Source organism: Quercus suber, unplaced genomic scaffold (assembly GCF_002906115.3).
Source record: "Quercus suber isolate HL8 unplaced genomic scaffold, Cork oak 2.0 scaffold_79, whole genome shotgun sequence".
Classification (NCBI taxonomy): domain Eukaryota; kingdom Viridiplantae; phylum Streptophyta; class Magnoliopsida; order Fagales; family Fagaceae; genus Quercus; species Quercus suber.
This window is the reverse complement of record NW_027069544.1, coordinates 794395-810486: the sequence shown is the minus strand read 5'-3', so window position 1 is coordinate 810486 and position 16092 is coordinate 794395.

Sequence of the window (16092 nt, the reverse complement as noted above, 5' to 3'; positions counted from 1 at the left end):
CATTTATATATTGCATCAAATGTCGTGTCATGCTATTATATGTATCAAGAATTCGCATGCATTAAGGATTCAAGTTCTTCATTTCATATTGAATCCGTATATTATATATAATGTAATAATCATATATTACACGAAATAATCCATATATTGTATTATATATAATGCAATATGGGTTTATAGTGTAATATGGGTTTATATTACATTATATATATTTATATATATTAATGCTAGGATTAAAGTATTCATATTTAATGAAATTTATTCCTAATGAGATTAAGATTATATTTTCAAGGGTTTCTAGCATTAATATGGTTCTTGATCATAAAAACCTTTAATTAAAAATATCTAGTGAGAGAGAGATACAAGAGTTGCATCTCACGGCCTCCATTATCAGTTTATAGTAGTGTGGGTAAGCACCTTGTCTTGGCGTATATGCCTTGCGATCCCAAAGGAGGGTGTTTATTTCAAGTACTACAAGATTGAACTAACCTGTTTAAAGTAGTGTGGACAAGAACCTCGTCTTGGCGTATATGCCTCGCGATCCCAAAGGAGGGTGTTTTGTTCCATGGTACTACAAGTTTAAACATTATAAGGGAGATGAAATGTGGCTACACATGATTCTAGATAATGGTATACACTAGACTAAGTGTAATGTTAACCTCCCAAAGGAGTTATGTCATTATCACTTAAAGGCTAAAGCTAATACGGCATATTATTAGTGTATGATAAGAGTTATCATGGTAGCACTAATAATAGGAATAGTTCTCAATCAATTAATGTGTTTATAATAAACTTGCTACCAAGGAATTATAGACATGGATTGGTTTGTCGTTGCATATATTATTTTATGGTTTTATAAGGTTCCATATTATATGTTTATATGCTAAATTGATAATGTCTAGTTTACTTATTATATTCATGTTTGTTATTTTCATATTTAAAATCATAGCATCATTTAGCCCACTTGTTGCTATTCTTAATCGAAACAAACTGATTGGATCTAACTATGTTGACTGGAAAAGAAACTTGGACATTGTTCTTACTGTTGAAGAGCACAAATATGTGCTTACTCAACCATGTCCTAGCTTTCCATCATTAGATGCTCCTCTTGAGGAAAAACAGCGATATGATCATTGGCAGAAATCTAATGAGATGGCTAAGTGCTATATCATAGCATCTATTTCAAATGTTTTACAACATCAAATGCAGGATGTAGAACTAGCTTCGGACATAATGCTAAGTCTGAAGGAGATGTTTGGTGAGCAAGGCCGTTCTGCAAGGCAAGAAACTATGAGGCAGACTTATAATACCAAAATGGCTGAAGGTACTTTAGTGAGGGAGCATTGCCTAAAGATGATCTCTAATCTGAATAAATTGGAAGTTTAGGTGCCGATATTGATGGAGAATCCCAAGTGGATATGATACTCTAGTAGCAACCAGAATCATTCAAGGAATTCAGACTTAACTATAATATAAACAAAAAGATCTATACATTGTCTGAATTGATGAATGAGTTGGTAGCGGCGGAAGGCATCCTTGGTACTTCTAGTGTTGAAGCCAATGTTGGTGAAGCTTCTACTTCTCAACCTAAGTCGAAAGGCTAGGGTAAGAAGAAGAAGAAGAAGAACTTCACTAAGCAAGATGGTAAACAAGTTGCCTTAGGAGTTGCCAACAAAGGAAAGAAAACCAAAGGAAAGTGTCTCCATTGTGGTGAGAAAGGACATTGGAAGAGGAATTGTCCAATATTTAAGGCTGCCAAGAATAAAGGTATGAAAAGTACATTCCTTCTTAAAACATGTTTGGTACAGAATCCCACAGATTCCTGGTGTGTGGATTCAGGTTTTACTAATCATATCTGCATATCCTTGCAGGCGTTTCAGGAGACCAGAAAGCTAAATGAAGGGGAAATGTTTCTTACCTTGGCTGATGGGAGCAGGATTCCAGTTGTAGCTATTGGAGTGTTTAATTTATGTTTTGAATCTAGAGTTTTAATATTGGAAGACTGTTTGTATATACCTAATGTTCGTAGGAATTTAATTTTTGCAACTTATTTAGGTAAACATGGATATTATGTTATCCTAAAAGACAATGTTGTAATAAAGAAAGATAAAGTGTTTATCTATTCTGGCAATATTGTGGATGGTCTTTATATTTTAACTCCTGATAAGCATGAATTATATAATTTTGAATTAGATCATAACTCTCATGTAAAATCATTAAAGAGAAAGTTTCCTTCTACTAATGAAGCATATCTTTGGCACTTGCGTTTGGGTCATATTAATCCAAACAGAATTCAAAGATTGATCAAAGATGGACTTTTAGAGCCATTAGATTTTGATGAATTTCCAATTTGTGAATCTTGTTTGGAAGGCAAAATGAATAAATGACCTTTTAATGCAAAAGGTAAAAGAGCCCAAGAGTTGCTTGAATTAGTTTATACAGATGTATGTGGTCTTATGTCAACCTAAGCAAAAGGAGGTTATGAGTACTTCATCACTTTTACCAATGATTACTCAAGATATGGTTATGTGTACCTAATGAGACGGAAGCCCAAAGCCTTTGAAAAGTTCAAAGAGATTAGGGCTGAAGTTGAGAATCAATTAGGTAAACGCATAAAAGCCATTCGATCTGATCGTGGTGGCGAATACCTTTTTGGGGATTTCAAGGATTACTTAACTCAAAATGGGATTATATCCCAATTAACTGCACCTGGAACTCCCTAACAGAATGGTGTAGCAGAAAGAAGGAATAGGACTATTTTGGAAATAGTTAGGTCCATGATGAGTTACTCAACTTTACCAATTTCTTTTTGGGGATATGCACTAAAAACTACAATTCATATTTTGAATTTAGTTCCATCAAAATCTGTTCCCAACACACCTAAGGAATTGTGGAGTGGGCGTAAGCCTAGTATGAAATATCTCCACATTTGGGGATGTCCAGCACATGTGGTGAAAAGGACGTCTGATAAGTTGGAATCTAAAACCAAAGTATACATGCTTTTAGGGTATTCAATAGAAACAAAGGGTTATTTATTCTATAATCATAAAGATAACAAAGTATTTGTTAGCACACATGCCAAATTTTTGGAAGATAATTATATGAATAATTTTGATCCTAGAAATAAAATTGTTTTGGCTGAAATGAATGAACCTTTAGTTGAACAACCAATAGATGAAACTAGGGATGATATGGTTGTATTAGATACACCACAAGATACTACTCATGAGATGTCTAGTACACAGGTGCCTCATCGTAGTGGGAGAATTGTTCGGCCTCCTATAAGATTCATAGGTTTGGAAGAAACTTATGAAGTTATCTCAGAAGAGGTTGAATTGGATCCCTACACTTATGAAGAGGCAACGAATGATATAGATGCACATCATTGGATCAAAGCTATGAAATCTGAATTAGAATCCATGTATTCCAATCAAGTTTGGGATATTGTAAAGGCGCCTAATGGCATTAAACCTGTTGGTTGCAAATGGGTTTACAAAAGGAAGAGAGGGGTAGATGGAAAGGTTGAAACCTTTAAAGCAAGACTAGTGGCAAAAGGGTATACACAAAAAGAAGGTATTAACTATGATGAAACTTTTTAGCTAGTAGCCATGCTTAAATCTATTAGAATTCTCTTATCCATTGCTGCTCATTATGATTATGAGATTTGGCAAATGGATGTCAAGACTGCATTTCTTAATGGCAATCTTGAAGAAGAAATCAAGATGATGCAACCAGAAGGTTTCATAGCAAAGAACCAAGAGCATATGGTATGCAAGTTAAAAAGGTCCATTTATGGACTTAAGCAAGCATCTAGATCATGAAACATCAGATTTGATCAAGCAATCAAGTCATTTGGTTTTAAACAAAATCTTGATGAACTATATGTGTACAAAAGACATCGAGATAAAGTAATAATTTTCCTAGTGCTTTATGTTAATGACATTCTACTCATTGGAAATGATGTAGGTAATGTTATCAGTAAAAGTCTGGTTGTCAAGCTAATTTGATATGAAGGACTTGGGTGAGACTAACTTTATTCTAGGGATCAAGCTTTGGCGAGATCGCAAGAATAAGATGTTAGGCTTATCATTAGGTGGATATATAGATAAAGTTCTAGAACGGTTTAGATGCAAAACTCCAAGAAGGGATTACTTCCTTTCAGACATGGAGTTCCTCTGTCTGATGACCAAAGGCCTAAGACTAAAGAGGAAGAAGATATGATGAGACAAGTTCCTTATGTTTCTGCAGTAGGAAGTCTCATGTATGCCATGCTTTGTACTAGACCAGATATTTGTTATTCAGTTGGCATGGTCAGCCGATATCAATCAAATCCAAGATCAAAACATTGGCAAGCTGTAAAGCATATTCTCAAGTATCTACGGAGAACGAGAGATTATATGCTCGTTTATCGGTGTAAGGATTTGATACCTATTGGCTATACAGATTCAGATTTTCAGTCAGATCTAGATTTCAGAAAGTCCACATCAGGATGTGTATTCACCTTGGGAGGTGGAGCCATAACATGGAAGAGTGTCAAACAATCTTGTATTGCGAACTCCACCATGGAAGCAGAATATGTTACTGCTTGTGAAGCAGCAAAAGAGGCTGTATGGCTCAAGAAATTCCTTTCTGACCTTGGTGTAATGAGAATGAAACAAGTTCCCATCACATTGTTTTGCGACAATAGTGGTGCAGTTGCACAATCAAAAGATCCAAGGAATCACAAGAAAGGAAAGCACATTGACATAAAGTACCACATCATTAGAGACATTATTGCTTGTGGAGATATGATCATAGCAAAGATTGAAAGTGCAAATAATCTAGCAGATCCCTTTACTAAAGCCTTGCCTCAAAGGACCTTCGAGTCGCATTTGGAGGGAATGGGAGTTAGATTAGTGCACAATAGTCTTTAGAGCAAGTGAGAGATATGTTGGGATTAGTGCCCTTAAATTCTATTGTATGATGCTATGTATGATATTATGTATGACATGATGTATGACTTAATATTGTAATTAATAAAGTTGTTTTTATTATTACCTAAAATAATGGTAACATGAATATTCAGACATTATCATTTAGTCCATGAGATGCATAGTATGTGATTTATGTGATTTAGTCACAGAAGATATAAGTTACAAGTTCTTTGTAAACTCAGAATTTTAGTTCGTAGTCGGTGACGAAATTGGGTATTTTATCTGCGAAGACTATAACATATCAACTAAGATTATTTGTCTTGATCATGGAAGTGGAGACTTCTAGTTGATGTGTTAATGTGTTTTAAGAGTTAAGACATATTGAACTAGACCACTGTGAGATTTATTATTCTCTTAACGACTGTTAATTGAATAATAAATCTCACAACTTATATTTGCATGAACTCTTAATCCTGAGAGAATAATGGACCTAATCATGAAGTGTAGGTTGCTTTGATATATCAAGAGTGAGATCTAAAGTAACGGTCAAAACCTCAGTATGTTGGGCAGCCACATTTAGTGTTGATGAAACATATATTCTCAAGATGGAATTCATAGTCTCTTAACGGAGATATAAAATATTCCATTGAGATAAGTTTAATGAGTTTAGTTATTCAAAGAGTTAGGCCTAACTACTTTGGTAAGAAATTACTAAAGTATATATTTATGAAATTGGATTTCATAAATAAATAATGAATAACTTAAGAGGATTAAACCGGGTACTCAAGGATTCAGATGTAGTAATTTACAAAGTGGCAGTCTACATTCATGACTTTGTGTTACTACCAATATTTTATGAAGGGGTTGCATGTATAATAAAGTCTTAGGATGTAATTAATTAATAAGGTCTAGATTGCAATTATATTTATATAGTGGTATTAAATATAATTAATGGTAGTTTTGGACTTGTCAAGAGTTGACAGAAAAGCCCAAGGCCCATTGGAGCTAGTGTCTTATTGGTCCCTTTTGGTCTCATTCCAAACCACACACTAAAGCCCAATTCGAAAGGCCCAATAAGTCAGCCCAATTAGATAATCAGTTAGTTATAAAATGGAGAAACATACAGAATTTTTTCATTAGAGAAAAAGTGAGACGCCATTGTGAAGTGGTGTGTGTGTGCGAGTGAAGCCACTCAATTATTCTCCCTTGGAAACTGATTGAGAGACCACACTTCTTGGGCATAAAGTGGAATTGGAGTGAAGATTAAAAGTGTTCCCAAGTACTTATAATCTTTTGTTTTGAATTTCACTGCACCAAGGTACGCTATCTTGTTCTTAAATTTTGAAATTTATATAGTGCAAGTTATCAATCATGAATGAAATAGATCCTTGTTTTTTGCTTCCGTTGTGTGTTTTGTATGAGATACAAAACCAGATTTAACCAACACTCTCTCCTCTAGCTCATGGGTCTCTTAAGTCCACTTAGTCCGGTTATGGTTCATGGGTTTTGACTCTCTCAGTGATGGATTTTGGCCGTGGGTTTTGGTGATGTCTGCTTCTTTTTCTTTTTTTTTTCTTTTTTTTTTTTCCTAGTAGTGGTGGGTTTGATGAGTGTGGGTGTGGTTGGGTTTATGACTAATGTGGTGGTGGTGGTGGTGGTGATGGGGGTTGTTATGGTGGTGGAGGTGGTGATTGATATTGGTGGTGGTGGGTTTGATGAGTGTGGGCATGGTTGGATTTGTGACTGATGTGGTGGTTGTGGGGGTTGCCGTGGTCGAAACTACGTCTGTGGCGGCGTGGGTCAGCGATGTGAGAGGTCTGAAAGTTGAGAGAGAGAGAGAGAGAGTTGAGAGATTGTGAGAGTTTTGAGAAGAAAAGGAAAAGAAAAGGAAAAAATAATATTTTAATCCGGTTGGAGAATAATTTTTTTTTTTAGCTCTCAGCCGTAGTGCACAGCCATACATAGCTGTGCATTGTAGCAATGAATGTAAAAATTTTCCTTTAGCTACACTGCTGTAGTATGGGTTTTTTGTGTTTTGGTGAAGCTAAAATAGCTATATAGCTATTTAATTTCACTGCTGTGAGTGCTCTAAGAAAAACATAACCAGATTAAAGAAAACTAAATCATAGGAATAACTATTGCATTACAGTGCCTATTAAAGCAATTACATCAGCTTGTGCATGAGATTCCATCTATTTTGCACTTAAAATTTACTTTTTCTATTTTACATCATTATTTTTACAAAACATTCACATTAGTTTATCTATTTTACAAGATATTTCAATAAAATATTCATTCTTCTCAATTTTTTTTATTATTTCTCTCAACTACCATACGCCCTCTCTCTCTCCCCATTTTATCTGATTTGGTTATCTCTCTCTATACCCATTTCTAAACAGATCACCTCTCTCTCTCTCTCTCTCTCTCTCTCATTCTTTCTCAAAAACTACCAACCCAACCAGCCGATCTTAGAACCACGCTAGCCGGACTTCTTCACCACTCAAAAACTACCAACCCAACCGACCGATCCACGAACCATGTCGGCCGGACTTCTTCACCCATCGACCTAGATCGCTTGCCACATCGGCCAGACTTTTTCTCGACCCATCGACCTAGATCGCTCACCATCAACAACAACAACCACAACCACATACAATAATCAGAAAAAGAACTCTCCGACTACCAAGCCCACCAGTTTCAGAACTACCAAGCCTAGCAGTTCCAGTCAAGCACTGATCTATCTCTCTGTTGGTTTGTTTGTGTGTGGGTGTGTTTCTGTGTTGATTTGTCTGTGTGGGTACGTTTTTGTGTTGATTTATCTCTGTGGATGTGTTTGTGTATAGGTGAGTTTGTGTGCATTTGAGGAAAAAGAAGATGAGGAGGCTGAGTTCGTTGTGCACAAAGAAGAGAGAGAAAAAAAGGAGCGAACTGAAATTAATAAAATGATAAATGCACATGCTACGGCATACTGTAGCAATTGTGCATAAATACACAATTATGCACAAGCTGGTGTAGATGTTTTTTTGTTCAAATTGTGTAAAATTAGCATATGCACGGTTACTGTAGTAATTGTGCATAAATGCACAATTATGCACAAGTTGGTGTGGATATTTTTTGTTCAAATTGTGTAAAATTAGCCACTTTTTCCATTTTGCACAATTATGCCCCAGCTGATGTAATTGCTCTTACAGTCTACCAAATATGTCCTAAAATAAATCCCAAATCCCTTTGCCTTTTCTTGTTTCTTTCCTTTTAGGGCATCTAGTTTTTTCACATGTGCATATATATACATTTTGTGACTCTGCTTCACACACACACACACTTGTTTTACAAAGTCTTACACATTCACATACACAAGCATTCTGTGACTCTTGTTCCTACCCCTTTTCTTCTTCACACACACTTTGTTACACTTACTCGGCCTCACAACACCAACACAGTGAACACTAGACACTCACAAATACACCATAATCAACACTTCACCTTTGGTCAAGGGCTATTCACTTGTCCACGCTCCACCGCATGTAAGCCCACACGCCACCACTGCCTTGGTTTTTGGCTGATTTGGGACGGCCTTAGTCTACAGATCTCTGTTCTGCCAGTCACGTGCCATCTGAGGCGCCCTTAGGTTGTAGATTGGGAGTGAGTTTTGTGGTTGAGAAGAGATAGTAGAAATCAGAAATGTGAGTGCTCCAGCACGAATTTAGAGAGATTGAGGGGTGAACCACCATTTGTGGTGGTGATGAGCATCGAAGATGGTTGAAGCCTGGACTTCGGCCATGAGAGCTTCAGAGATTAGAAAGTATGGGTTTGGGCCGGGTCTGACCTATTTGATGAGGCTTAACCCGATTAAAAGCCTTGAGCCCGTTTCTGTTCACAACACCAACCCAGCCTGTGAGGGGATTTTTAAAAAAAATAACAATAAAACCCAAAAAATATCATAAGTTAGGCAACATTTGAAACTATATTGGTTTATAACAATTCGAGTTTAGAGAAATCGATTTCACTGTTCATTCGCCTACTTTACCTGCGGCTGAGGTGGAAAAATCGAGTTCACTAGACTCGCTTCTTATACACAAAAATCGAGTCCACTGGACTTGACTTTCATACATGGAAAACGACTGCACCGGACTCGATTTTCATACATGGAAAACGAGTCCATTGAACTCGTTTTCCATGTATAAAACCCATTCATCCAGTCACAGAACCCCATACGAACAAAGAACGAACGAACAAACAAACCTGGTTTCTTGCCGACGAACCCAGGCACCGATTCTGACCAAACCTTGATGAACCCAGCAACACCGACGAGCAAACGAAGAACCCAGGCGCCGATTCTAACGAACCCCAACAACACCGACGGGCAAACGACCCAAGCGCCGATTCTGACCAAACCCCAGCGAAGGATGAAGAACAAACATGAAGAACCCAGGCGATGGACAAAGAACAAACACGAAGAACAAAGAACGAAACCCAGCAAACGAAAAACAAACTTGAAAGCTTCAGGTGATCAGATCGGATCAGTGGAGGAGAAGAACACACTCGGGTTTGATTTGTTTTGGATTTGATTTTTTCATGGGTTTTCGGGGCTTGGAAGTGGAGAAACCCAGGTGGCATTTTGGGGGGAAAAAAAAAGGAAAGGAAAGAACATGAAAAAATCGTGTAAGTGTTTTGGCTGAGTATACTGAAATCGAGTTCAGTGGAGTCGTTTTCCATGTATGAAAATCAAGTCCAGTGGACTCGATTTCTATGTAAGAAAATCGAGTCCTATAAACTCGATTTTTGTGTATAAGAAGCGAGTCTAGTGAACTCGATTTTTCCATCTCAGCCGCGGGTAAAGTGGGCGAATGAACAGTGAAATTGATTTCTCTAAACTCGAATTGTTATAAACTAATATAGTTTCAAACGTTGCCTAACTTATAATATTTTTTGGGTTTTATTGTTATTTTTTTTAAAATCCTGCCTATGAGTGGTCGTAGCACAATCCCATGTTGGGCTCACCAGACTAGACCCCTTCCCTTTCTTTTAGGCCTTGGCCCACATTCATTGTTAATTCCTTTCATGTCTCACAAACTGTCACCTCGTTTTTGCTTTAGCTTGCATTATGTTTTAAATAGCTTTCAGCCCACCTTTTAAAATAAAAGGGTCCATGCATGTTTTCTTTTAATCAATAAAATGCCACCTTTTTCTACATTTGCATTCACATGCTTCAGCCATGCTTGTGTTTAGTTCTTCTTCTCATATCTGCATCTTCATGCATATTTTCCTATGTTCGCATAATTCCCAAAAATCATGTTTTAATTCATAAATTCCTAAAATCATGTTTTTATCCCAAAATCTTGTTTTAGTCCATAAATTTCCCATAATCACATTTTGGCCTCGACCTTTCTCTAAAATTCACATTTTGATCCAAAAGTTCACAAAATTACATCTTGATCCCAAGTCTCTCTGAAATGCAATAAAATCCTCAATCTTTCCAAAAATCACAAAGAGGTTCCCAAACCCTTTGGAAGTTGTTTGAAGTCATTCAAACAACATCCAAGGTCTTTTCATCATCTTTAAATCCACACTTTTTGCTTACCTTAATTTAGAATAATTGATTTGCACTTGTGTGATGTTTGCAGGCCATGTCTAGGTTTACATGCTCACGTGCTTACTTCCATGCTTCTTACCCCATCTATGCTTAGACCTACATGCTTACATGCATGTTTCCTGGCTTATATGTTCTATATGTTTTATGCCACCTTCCATGTGCTTGCGTGCGCTCTATGCCATGTTTTTGTGCCTAGGTCTAGACTTTGTTTGTTATGCCACGCGCTATTGTAGTCCTTTTGCGCTCTTTGTCTCTCCATCTTGCGTTTTGGCCAAATGGTTAGGACACGATCCACGATCTAGACTATATGGTCCTTGTCATCATCCATATACCAAGGCCCACATCAAAGGGTTTGGATCATCCTATTTGCTTGTCTATGCTTGCTTGCTTCTATGCTTTATGCTTGTGATAGCCTCTCTAGTTCTAGGCTTTGCCATGTTTGGCACGCTCCACGGGCTTGACCTCGTGTAGTTACATCTAAAACACATGAGACTTTGTTCGAATGTAACCATTTAGGAGGCATCATCAGATGCTAGGTTGCTCCGTGCGTACCCTTCCCTTTTCTGCTCTATGCGATGCTATGCTTACCATGTTTGTTCGCGCCACCCGTTGGCTTTCTATGCATCTCTACATGCTTGCTCACATGTCCATGAATAAGTCTTACTTGCTAGTGTGTCGTCCATGCTTTAACACAATGAAGTTATGGACATTCGATTCAAACCTACATTTGTCCATCGCAAACACCACCTTTTGTGTTGCTTTCTTGCTTGTTTGCCTTCTCAATTGTTTGCTCACTTTCTTGTTTCTTTGCTTGCCATGTCTATCTCGCTTATCTGCTTTATTCCTCTTTCATATGTTTTTTGCATCTTTTCCTTCCATTGCTTGTCTGCTGGTTTCTTATTTTTGCCTTTGCATGTACACACATAGAGCGAGGACGCATTGAGCTAGGGCACTGTCTCCCAAATGCAAGCAAAAAGGGCGAGGATGAGAGCATGTGGATATAAGCCAAGCGGTTATGTTTAATAGGTTTAGGGGTCTAACCTCTCCCATTTGGTTATGTACCCTTTTAAACCCCCCTTCATTACTCCTTCCTTTCTCTCTTAGATGTGTTGTATTAGGTATATCAAGTCATATGCCATTCGTCCTCATCTCTAGAATATGGCAACCCCAATTTACTTTCCTGCACCTATATTTTGGGTCATGCTCTAAGGATGTAGGCATTTACTTTCCTGCTTTGTATGCTTGCATTATGCATGATGTATGTATATATATACCTGCTCGCCCCTTCTGGTGTGATTGTCACAGTCCATGTCACCTAAGGCAAAGCGATGCCTAATTTCCGCTATGAAAGTAAGGTGACATGTCGCCAGATTTTCACCGTGGAAATCTGGTACTTTGCCCGAATGCCTTAGGAAAGCATAGATTGGGACCACACCCATTCAAAAGCCAAACCTCAAAACCCCCCATGCATGCAAAGCCTCGAAAGCCAATGCCAAAATCATGTTTTTTACTGTCAATCCCTGAAAATTGAGGCTTTATCAAAACAAAAGACTGTCCTTGGACGGGCGTTGTGAGGTGCCTAACACCTTCCCCCCACATAACCAAACTTCTGAACTCAAGAATCAAGATTTTTTGCCATCCACATTAGATTAGGAAAATGCCATTTTTCTTAGCCTAGGGTTGGTAATAAAATCAACTAGAAATAGGGGACCAATCACACCTTAGAAAAACCCAATGATTGGTGTTGAGTTCACTTACCTTTGGTAATCACCTAAAATTTGGCCAAGATTCCTGCCACACCTCCAAAGGCAGACCTACATTTCTCCACTGAGAGAGAGAAAGCACTCGAAGCACCACACAAACTGCACAATCATCGAGAGGGGCCTCTAATAGGCCCCACGTGCACGGAAGCGTCGCCACGATGGGTGGTCAAATGAAGCCCTAGCGGCAGTTTTTCCAGCTATTCGCGGCCTAGTGTCGACAGACTGGCGACTTCACTATGGATTGATAAGAGTTTAGTCTTTAGAGCTTTTGATAAAACCATAATCTTTGGACATTAGCTTTCAAAAACACAGAAATTGGCATTGGCCTTTGGGGCTTTCCTTTTGAAAAAGGTTTTTTACTTTATCTTATTAGAGTATTTTCAAAAGAGCAAAAAAAATATTTTTCCAAAAAAAATCCTTTTTCTGAAAGGGAGTTATAAGGTATTTTCATGGGGATTTACCTCTTTCCTCACATGCTTTATCGCTTTCTTTACATGCTTTACAGCTTTCCTTCATATGCAAACATAGGGTTGCAAAATTTAATTTCTACTGCACATTTATTTGCTTTCATATATATATATATATATATACACACTATGCTTTGAAAAAGTCTTTCCCCCTTTTTTTAGCCAAACTTGGGCTTCGCACTGCTAGCGTTGTCACATCTCTTTGGGGATTTCATCACCCCATCTGCAGATGCACACAAATATCGGCAGTGTTACCCATAGTTTGATCTAGGGTTGACTCTGTAGGCACTTCTGGGTCCATGGGTGGATAGAAAAGCTAAAAAGGCCCCCTCGATCCTTCTTGCCCCATAACTTCCATGAAGGGAGGGGTATGGCGATTGAGTCCCGCTAAGACAGGAACAACCTACCAGTTAAGCCTTTACATACAGTTGGCCTAGTTATGTAAAGCCCATGAGGACTAAATCAAGCCTAGAGCCCATGATGACTAGGTAAAGCCCAAAGAGTGAACCCCATGCAAGAGCTGAAACCCCATGCAAGAGGAAATGTTACTGAAAAGCTGTCAAGAATTCCAAAGCATCAAGAGTCCAAGAGCTTTCCTAGGAAAAATCCAAAAATATTGCCAACAGGTGCAAGTTGGCAAAAAGTCCTCAAAGAGATCCAAAGGTTTAAGAGATCCATGATATCCAAATTGCCAAGATGTCAAACTTGCCAAAAGTCCTAGATGTCAAGAATCCAAGGGCTACCCTAAGAGATCCAAAGGTTCAAGAGATCCATGCTGTCCAAATTGCCAAAAGTCCAAGATGTAAAGAATCCAAGGGCTCCCCCAAGAGATCCATGCTGTCCAAATTGCCAAGATGTCAAAATTGCCAAAAGTCTTAGATGTCAAGAATCCAAGGGCTCCCCCAAGAGATCCAAAGGTCCAAGAGATTCATGCTGTCTAAGTTACCAAGAGATCCAAGTGTCCAAGAGCTTCCTTGAGAAGTCCACATTGTCAGAAGCCGAGCTTTTCCTCATAATTGCATTTCCCTGTATTGTAAAAGGCCCACTGTTAGAGCCGATGAACCTAGTGTTGTAGAAGCAAATCTTGTACAAGCATGTAATCAAAAGAAGGGTCCTTCCCACATTACCAAGCATATCATGAAAGTTTTGGTTACTTGCCAATCTTCTGCATTAATTTTGCATCATAATAGAAACTCACCATGATAAATTCCCGATCAAGGGTGCAAAGCCAATTTCTGAAAATGATAGAAGCATGTCCTTAAGCATTTTGTTTGCAAGGTAGCAGTTCTCCAATAAAGGTATGATCTTTACATGCTTGCATAACATTGAGAACCCCTAGGAAAGACGATTCCAAAACCGCTTATGCATTAGAATCCACCTAAGTCCTAAGGGTCCACGACCCTACAAAGGCATGCATGCATTTTCTGATATCTCCCACCTAATTATGTAGATAATAAATTAGGTGGCATGCAACCGAGTTTTTCCATAGAAATGTACAAGTGGCTAAGTTTTCTTCAAAATTGTCAAAAAGATCAAAATTTGTTTTCCTTGTATCAAATGTCTTTGCATCAAAATTGTTTTCTTTTTCTAAGGATCTTGGTGAATATCATTACAAAAACTGTTGCCACACAAAGTGTGCCAAATTTTTCCTAAAAGGACAAGGTGTTACACCATAAATTTTCATTGTGAAAAAGGGTTCGTCCCAAGACTTTTCAAAATCTACGCAAATGCTTAGTTACTAGCCAAAATTCGGTCATGTTAAGATTTGCATCACTTTAGAAACTCATTCAATGACAAGAATTCCAAATCATGGAACATCTCCCCCACAATTGCAAATGAAATAGGGGCATGCTTAAAGCATTTGGACATAAGACTAACATGTGCTTTGGTTTTTGTTTTCGCCATGAAAATATCCCAATTTATCTTGAGGTCTGAGAAGAAATGTGGGAAGTTCAAGATTCTTGTGCTAGCTTATACGAAAGGACATGTGCAAGAACAAAGATTGCAAACTGAAGTCTCGGTTCATGTTAGCTAAGAATCTTCAAGAGGCTATTTAGACAGTCAAAGAACCAGAAAAAAGCCATACTAGGGTAGAATTTTTCTCGATCCTTCTTCCATGCCAAAAAGAGATGAAGCTGATGGTAGTAAAAGCATCAAGAATTTTGGTACAATTTTCATAGGGTTGTTTCCAACAAACCGAAAGGTCATCCATGTTCTTCAAATTCACCTCAATTGAGGTCATGACAGAAGCTTATGGAACTACTTCTGAATACATGAGCCCTGCAATAAGACACCTATGTTGGACATGAGAATAGACAATTAAAAGGATGCATGAGGCCACTCTATTGGAGGAGGGCCTAGGTATTTCCAATTTTGTTGGATCTTCTTAGGACCAAGATTCCCAACTAACTTCAGTTTTTTGAATTTTCTTTATAGGGATTGGCTTCGGCCTATCAAGTATCCAAAGAGCATAACCGGAGTTGCCTACTCCAATGAATTCTGGCCAATTTCTTTCAAGGAAGCCACCAAGGGCCCTAAATTCCCTATCTCAAACATGATCAACAACCAATTCTATTAAAGCATTAACAGCATGATTGATGAGATTAGTGATCCACAAGATGTCCATATGGACTGGAAGAAGGCCAAGCCTTTAAGTGCTCCCAATATGATATTGGGGCAGATTTTTAGTGGTCTCATTCCCATTAGACCACTAAAAAATCCATATTGTGCAACCTCCACATCATCCATGAAAGGCTAGATACTATAAGTTTAGGAGCGAAATTTAGTCAGAAGTGGGATTCAACCTAGATAGCTTGCAAGCTCTTCTGTCAAAGCATCTCCAAAGGGTGAAAAGAACCCGATATCTCTCAATCAAGATTAGCCAGCTCAAAATTGGTTTTCTTCAGCTTACCTCAGTAGGCCTTTCCTTTGGGTCTTCCAAAAAATCCTCTTTTGCCTTCGGGTAATCTATGTATTTCCTTCGGGTATTCCCTAAGACAAAATCTTCAATTTCCCTTCAAGAAAAAATCTTCTTGCCTTTATGTAGCCTAGGTGTTTCCTTCAGGTATCCCCTAAGACAAAATCTCCTTTCTTCTTCAGGTAGATTAGGACGTTCCTTCGAAAAAAAAGATCTTCTTTTGCCTTCTGGTAGTCTAAGTGTTTCCTTCGGGTATTTCCCAGATAAAATCTTCACTCACCTTCGAGTAGACTAAGCGGTTCCTTCGGGTTTCCCCCAAACAAATATTCCTTCGGGTCTTCTTCAGAAAAAAAAAAAAAAAAAAAAAAAAAAAAAAAAAAAAAAAAAAATCTTTCATCTTCAGGTCTTTTTAAACAAATTCCTCCCTTTCTCCAAGTGT